The 8,664-nt window shown below is 38.9% G+C and overlaps 1 pseudogene; it reads right to left on the bottom strand.

Moving 5' to 3' along the window:
- Positions 1–3,273: 3,273 nt before the first annotated feature.
- On the bottom strand, positions 3,274–3,384 carry LOC132654990 (small nucleolar RNA SNORA17; annotated as a pseudogene).
- Between the last annotated feature and the right edge of the window lie 5,280 nt (positions 3,385–8,664).

The following is an 8,664-nucleotide window of genomic DNA, read 5'->3' as shown; positions in this document are numbered from 1 at the left end:
ATGTGTGTGTCTGTGTGTGTGTTTATGAACACCATACTACACTTTTGGAGATCCAAGAACAACTTTTGGGACCTGGCTATCTCCTTCCAGTGTGTAGGTTTTGGGAATCAAACTCAAGTAGTAAAACTTGGCAGTAAGCACCTTTACCCACTGAGCTATCATGCTGGCTGTTTTATTGTTTTTTATTTTGTTATTGTCGTTGTTTTGTTTTTATTATTTGTTAGCATATTTACTGATAGATTTAATTATGGTATTTTACCAGTATATATTTTTATATTTTATTCTTATTTTTCCTCTTATTGCCCTTCTAATCTCCCCTACCTCTTCTTGATGACTCCCTTTTCTACTCTCAATTAGCACTTCCATAAATTTTCATGTCACATGTATTCCATCTCATTCTTTAAAGATTAAAACAAAACTAAACCAAAGACAAAATCAAAATTAAAAGCAAGCAAACAAACAAAAACTAACCATTATGTATCTGACCTTTCTTTAGTGGCTACAATGAGCTGGGGCAAACTTGAAATTTTATTATTGTTTCTACATTGTTCTTTGCAGTCACTCTATTTCCCCTTAATTTTACATAGTTTTGAAACTCTACCTAAGCTTATTAATCTACTTTTTCATAGTTCTATCTTAATCAAAATTTTATTATATATGAACTGTAATAATTAACCTTAAATTCTCTGTGAGATGACTCATGACACTAACAAATAATATCATTTTCCATGCATATTCATATTTGAAAGATATTAAAGATATATCAAGAAGGAACTTGTCTATGCTTGTCCTAAGAATATTTCACAGAATCATTAGTTTTTTAACACAATGATAGTTTCAAAAATGGATAAAAACATTTTCCTATATCATTTTTAACCTCTTCTAGCTCTTTATAAGGGTCTGTGAGTTCATAAGAAGATTGAAAATGCAGAAAAGCCTTAGGAACAACTTGTAATTACTTAGTGGCTATTTGTACAAAGAACTTAAACTCAAACAGAAAGAAAATATTTTAAAAGGTGTGCAAGGAGTCTGAGCATGTAGGAAGCAGCTTCCCTCTGTGGGCACAAACACTCTAAGATATTAATCTTAACCCACCTTCACTTTTAGCACACTAATAAACAACCGCATGTGGTCCAAGGAAGGGTGACTTGTTGGATATGGAAAACCAGGAATTAAATAGTAAAATTTTAAAAAGCATTATGTCATATATATATATGTGTGTGTGTGTGTGTGTGAGTGTATACATATATTATAAAAATTATTTTGTGTTTTCCAAACCTCCAACCAGAAACCTCTCCTAAGAGGGAGAAATGACCTGAATACAGTGTTGGCACTTGGGAACCACTCTACTTTCCCTTGACACTGACTTCTACCTCACCCTGCCCCTCCCATCCTCCCCTCACCCCAAAATAGAAGGAAATTTGAGGCATAAAGCAGGCCTAGTATAACGGAGTCACAATCTGACCTTGGCTAAAATAGACACACCATAGAGCCCACCCCAGTGTTCTCTGCCTTTCCTCCAAGCTTTTAACAAATTCTTCTCTCATACATGGCATCCTGACTGCAGCTTCCCTTCCCTCCACCCAATTTCCTCGCTGCTCCCCAGCTCTCCTCTGCCACTCCTCTGCTTCCCTTCAGAAAAGAGCAGGATGCAGCATTTTGTTAAATCAACTACTGTAGTACTTGGGGGCGAGAGATTGTGAGTTGTCTTAGTCAACCTTCTCTTGTCTATTCTGATTATAACTCTTCTGACAAAAGGTAATACTTTCAGAAGTTTCTGGCATTATTTTTGACCTCCTAAGTATCAATACTATCCAAGATAATAATGAGAGTCAGTAAAAGGCAATGGCATAGTAAATACAAGAAATTATTTTGCATTTATTATAGCAAGAGATTATAAAACTACAGTTCTCAAGTATAAAAAAATCTGTATGTTTGAAGAAGTATAATTTATTTATTTATTTTTTCTTTCTCAATTTCTTTTTTTTCATTTTTTTATTTTATTATTATTTTTTTTATCAGTTACATTTTATTAACTCTGTATCCCAGCCGTGTCCCGATCCCTCATTCCCTCCCAGTCCCTCCCTCCTTCCCTCATCTCCACCGTGCCCCTTTCCAAGTCCACTGATAGGGGGGACCTCCTCCCCATTCATCTGATCCTGTTTTATCAGGTAGAAGAAGTATAATTTAAAACTGGCCCTCTACCTTTGCAATCTCCCCCACAATGGAGTCAGCTTGCCAGTCTCTGTCCCCTACCAGGGTCAGCTCTACTGTGCTTCCCAGGTGAGATGTAGGCCTGTGTCTCTTGTGTGCTGCAGCTGGTGAGGGGAAGGGACAGATCTCCTGCACTCATGGCCCCAGGGCCAGGTCTTCGACTTGCTACAAGAGGCAAAAGGGAGAGAGGTATCTCTCCCTCATCCATGCCACCACACGGGAAGAGTGGCAGGGCCAGGTTCCCATGCTCATAACCTTGTGTGAAGGTTCCCACTCTTGTGAGGACTGCAGCTGGCTAGGGGATGGTCAGCTCTCCTGTTCTCATACTCCAGGATCAGCTCTTCCATAATGCCCAGGTGACAAGTGAGGCCAATTCTGCACAACCCTGAGATATCAATATGTCCTTGGGGAGCAGCCCAGACCAGAATGTCCACTTGGCCTTTGGTGTTAGCAGACCAGGACTACTGCAGAGCCATGGGCCCAGATGTGTCTTCCACTGGTAACATGGGCTAGGACACTACCATTGTCCCACTTGGTATCACTGGATACGCATATCAGGCTGTCCCACCTAGTCTCCAGTCCTGCCTCTCTTCATCATGCCCACATCCTTCTGTTTCTTTCTCTTCCATTTCTTCAGCACTTACTCGGTCCTCTTAGTGATGTCCAGGGTCTTTGAGTGTCTGGGGTCAACTCAGGAGTGCTTTGCCTCACCTGTGCATTGCATCACCAGGCAGGAGTCATCTCAGCCACAGTCTGGTCCCCCAGGCCTGTGCAACACCAGGTTGGTGGTCATGTCAGGCTAGATCTCTGTCTACACCCCATGGTGCCCGTCTGGTGATCTTTCCAAGATCACTCCTCACCTGGACTTGCCCAAGTAGCTCCATGAGAGGGTCATCTGCCTCAGGCTCACTCCAGCCACAGGCCTGTAGTCACAGGCAGGGACCCTCTACTCTCTGGCTCTCTCCCTGGCCTGGGAGCCCAACAGGCTTGTGTAGTGCCTGTCTGGTGGTAATCTCTGGCTAGCTCCCTCTCTGGGCCCTCCTGGTGCTAGTGCTGGTGGTTGTATCGTTCAGGTGTTCACAGGTCAGAACACTGAACCTCTCTCCTCTCTGCTACCCACTGATACACATGTGACATAGCCGTCACACCTAGAAAGCCTCTAGGGACAGGAAAACTATGACATTTTAGTACAGTTCCTCATGTGGTGGTGATACCAGCAATAAAATGGTTGTGTTGCCACTTCATAACCATAATTTCACTGCTGTTACAGAGCATAATATAAATACATGATATGCAGGATATCTGATATGTGATTTCCAAAGGGGTCGTGACCCCATAGATTGAGAACTACTGTCTTAGATGTATTAACAGTGAGAGACACCCTCCAAAAATGTGATCAAGTTTTGAAAGTTTCTTTCTACTATTCTTTTGAAGTCTATAGTTATCTGTAAAATAATAGGCTTTCGTCTCAGACACATCTATGAATCCTTGTACCTCATCCTATTCTGAGAAATTTTCTCTGCCAAAAACCTTATTCGAAACCTTATTTAGAAAGAAGAAATCACACTGAGAAAATGTAATAGATTGTTTTATAGGCAAGCCCATGGGAATCTATCTATCTATCTATCTATCTATCTATCTATTTTGGGTGATAATTGATGTGAAAGGGCAGTACAATCTATCTATCTATCTATCTATCTATCTATCTATCTATCTATTTTGGGTGATAATTGATGTGAAAGGGCAGTACAATCTATCTATCTATCTATCTATCTATCTGTCTATCTATCTATTTATTTTGGTCTATGTATCTATTTTGGCTGATGATTGAAGTGAGAGGACAGTACTATCTATCTATCTATCTATCTATCTATCTATCTATCTAGGTTGATGATTGGTGTGAGAGGGCAGTACAATCCTGGGCAGATCATCTTTGGTGATATAAGAAACTAAGATGAACAAGTCACAAGGAGCAATCCAACAAGCAGCAAACCTCCATGGCCTTTGCCTAGAGTTCTTGCTCTGGCTTCCCTAGATAATGAAGTACAAGTTGTAAGCTGAAGGCCCTTTCATCCCTATGTCACTTTTGGCCATATTTTTTTCTTATCTCAGCAATGGAAAGCCTAATTAAGACATATGGCTATTTTATTTATCTCTATAAAGATGTGTTGGGGAAATCAATCAGACAAGTGCTAGGATAGAACTTGGTACATAAGCCATATTTATTAGGACTAACCATAAAATAAAAGGAGATGGACCGTATATAAGTAAATTGTATACCCTTTAAGCATATTCCCACAGGAAAGAGATGGACTCAGATACTTGAACATATGATGATTTCACTGTGAGCATCTTCAACCTCTCGTTCATGAACTGATTGCTCATTTGTTTTAATTTCATGAAACATCTGTACCTGGTATATGAGCTACCCAGATTTTTACATAACCCACCAGATTCCCTTAAATTGGATCTGAGTCAGTAGGACTTTGTGCTCATGGACATCTTAATTATTCATACAAAGAAAGATTCACTTGATTTTATCATCATCATCACCACCACCAACAACACAAACAAGATTGATTCATCTTCCTTGGTAAAGCTGACATTCTAAAGCAGTCAGAGGTCTTCAATAATTTTTAATCTGAGTCTTTAAGAAGCTTTCTGTTCTCTCAAGGTGAATATATATTACATAATTTTAGGTACAATAAGATAGTATAGCGATAACCAAATTTGGGTTGATATAGATTCATAAATATTAATTTAAAAACTGACAAGGATAAGGTGATGAAGCAGACAGGAGACAGAAGTAAACTAAAGTTTGAATGAAGCTGAACGTCAGTTCACATAAGTAAAGTCGACTTTCCAGAAGGAAAAAAAAAAAAAAGATGCATGTGGAGGTCTGTATAGGGAACTGGCAGAGAGGAACACAGCTGAATTGGAAGAGAGTGAGGCAGTTTGAACGTAATTTTGGATGGGATGCTTATGAAGAATTTTGAACAGGAATATGCTGTTAGAGCCAACAAATTTCTGACTGAAACAGGAATAGCTGGGCTTTAAAAGATACTACTTAATTAACTTGTTTGAACTCCAATCAGGTAAAGATTAAGGATGAATTTTATTTTGATGAGAGTTTATTTTCACTTTTCATTAAGAAGAAGAGGGAGAAGAAGAAGAAGAAGAAGAAGAAGAAGAAGAAGAAGAAGAAGTGTTGTGGTTATTAATACTTATTATTGATATATCTTTTAGTTAAGCAGCAGTTATTCCTAAATAGCTACATAACCAAATGACCACACAGAGACTGGGAATTATTTAATTAACCTAGAGCATAATGCTGGGCAATTGTGACTCCATTCTAAACTTCCAAGCCTGCATAGCTTCCTACCATTCAGATACACCCATTATACTTGCTTTTAGTGATATTTTAGGTCTGGTTCATTTCTCTATGTGGTTCCAAGACCTCTTCTCCAGATTCTCTGTTCCTCTCTTCCTCCCACTGGCTTCCTTCTCCTTCCTCCCACTCCAGACCAGGATGTCCCACCTATCCTCTCCATTGCTCAGCGATGTGGCTGATTGTTTTAACTGACAATTTAAAGAACAAATGGTGGCATGTTTACACAAACTTGAAACAGGCAGGTGATGCTTAGAATAAGCATTACAATGCAATGTTTGGATTGAAACCAGATAGTGTGGGAGAGAAATCAGAATTAGAATGAACGAGGGTAAATTGTATACATTCCAAAAGAACATTATACCAACAAAGAAGAAAAAGAAGAAGAAGAGAAGAGGAAAAAGACTGATGTACATAAGCTGTGCTCTGTGCACGGGGAAGGGGTTTGCAGAGCCCCTGTTGATCTACTGGCAGCTGACAGATTCTTGGAAGTGAAAGGCATCACATCCAGTTGTATACCCAGTGGTGAGTGCATTAGTCCCTCTTGATAGTTTTAAACACAGGGTCATACTGTGGTCCTACTTTAATTCTGTGGGACCTACTCAAAACAAAAATTAATGCATATGGGAAAGAAAAAGTGGGTGGGAAAGAAGTAAGAGAAGCTATGGGGGAGTAAACAGAATGCAATGTACATAGGCATGAAACTGTCATAAATTAAAAATATTGACAAATTCTTAAAAATGATTAAGTTCCATCATTTTAAACAGTTATTTTTGAAAGTTTGAAAGTCCAAGTGTGTAATGACTGAGGGTGAGACTTCGGATTATAGGTCAATATTTCTCATCTTTAGAAACGTCACCTCTAAAGCCAGACGGTAGAGAATAAAGAATCTTCAGTATTCTAGCTTAGCTTTGAAAAGTTAAACCAGTCTTTCTGAAAGAAATTTTTTTAAATATTCTTTTTTTTTTAACATTTTATTATGTATACAATGTTCTGTTTGTATGTACATCTTCCGGGCAGAAGAAGGCACAAGATCTCATTATATATGGTTGTGAGCCAGCATGTGGTTGCTGGGAATTGAACTCAAGACCTTTGGAAGAGCAGCCAGTGCTCTTAACCTCTCAGCCATCTCTCCAGCCCCAAGCAGGCAATCTTATGAAAGAAGTGGGGAAACAGTAAGATCTGGAGAGAACAGAAACTCCACAAGGAGAGCAACAGAACCAAAAAAATCTGAGCACAGGGGTCTTTCCTGAGACTGATACTCCAACCAAGTCCCATGCATGGAGATAACCTAGGACCCCTGCACAGATGTAGCCCATGACAGTTCAGTGTCCAAGTGGATTCCATAGTAATATGAACAGGGACTCTCTCTGACATGAACTGGTTGGCCTGCTCTTTAATTACCTCCCCCTGAGGGGGGAACAGCATTACCAGGCTACAGAAGAAGACAATGCAACCACTCCTGATGAGACCTAATTGACTAGGATCAGAAGGAAGGAAAAGAAGACCTCCCCTATCAGTGGACTTGGGGAGGGGCATGCATGCAGAGGGTAGAGGAAGGGAGGGAACCACAGGAGGGATACAAAGTGAATAAATTGTAATTAATAAAGAATAAAAAAAAAGGAAAATTTTACAATCACCTTGTTTGGCTATTTTGGCTGGCTTAATTCTGTGCTTTTAGCATTTGGCATAATTTGCTTAAAGGGCCTGGAATGTGGAGTAGCAGAGTGTGCTGCAACAAATTTCATCAGATGAGAGCATCTTTAAACTCCTTCATGTGTTCTTCCTAACTTCTGCAGCATTCCAGCGACACTGACACATACAAAAGCCCAGATAAGCTAGTCTGGTGGTCTTGGTACTCATTAATGAGGAACGGCCAAGGATCCTCATTTTGCTAACCTGCCTCATTTTGGGCCTGTGTGGGTGGGAAGTAGGTAGCTCAGAGCTTTATTCACACAATATCTCCACTGGGAATGTAATGTGGCTCTTTATTTTTCTCCTAAATGTCTGGCTTTCACCCATGTCCACAGCAGAAAAAAGTGGGTTCAAGGAAGCCTGAGTAAATACACACATAGTTCTGTTTTCAACTAATAGAGTTCTATTACTGAAAATATTGTTATTAAACATAGCACACACACACACACACACACACACATACACATACACACATGAACAAAACCCATGATTAACCATTCAAAATTTGTGATCATAGAATAATTAAAGACTATTGTCCCTTTCAACCTGTGACTGTGAGATCAACCACTTTCAGCTTTGCAGAGCACAAATATCGTGTATGCCTTTGGTGCCCTTTTCATGGATAGCAAACATAGCCATCCTTTCTATAGATATTCTTTGACTTTCTCATGCATATACTAATACTTCTCTTTCTGTCTTTCAACAACACAGAACAAAAATGAAAAATCTTTGGGAGCTCAGAAGTTCAAAAATAGCAACAATACATCACTCTTTTAAAGAGCATTTCATTAATAGATGGATCATAACATACTCCTTGTACATCATTTAATTGTTATGTATTTAAAATGAGATGCATACCTAATATTCTTTTCAAGCTTTCATATGCTTCAGATTTATTATATGAGTTGTTAGTGGCGATGACATCACAAGATGAATGGAAAACAGCGATTGCTTTAACATTTAAAAAGCTTGGAGTGTGCTGATTATTCAGGCTGCTAAGTGAAAGTACAAATGCCAGTTTAGCTATCTATAATCTCATACTGTTTAAAGGTTCATGAATTACACATGCAGTGGATAGAAATGGAGGAGCTGAATTTGACTAAAAGACCTTTTTCACACACACAAAAAATTTGCTGAAACAGTTTCTTCTAATGTATTTGAGTGATTAATCAATTTGATTTAAAATGTTAGCGTTATTTAAGGTCTGTACTTTGAATTTACTATAAACCCAGAACGTGTTTATATTTATTGCATCAACTAAGTAAACAGCATATGCTCAATGCTTTTAAAATGTTCTGTAAAATTTAGGTCAGTAGTTACTTGCTAGCTCTCAGGCTCGAAGATGCATTGACATATCTGATGAGCAA

The sequence above is a fragment of the Meriones unguiculatus genome, chromosome 6, assembly GCF_030254825.1.
Source record: "Meriones unguiculatus strain TT.TT164.6M chromosome 6, Bangor_MerUng_6.1, whole genome shotgun sequence".
Classification (NCBI taxonomy): domain Eukaryota; kingdom Metazoa; phylum Chordata; class Mammalia; order Rodentia; family Muridae; genus Meriones; species Meriones unguiculatus.
Note: the sequence above shows the minus strand (reverse complement) of the source record. Positions and strands in the feature narration are given on the sequence as shown.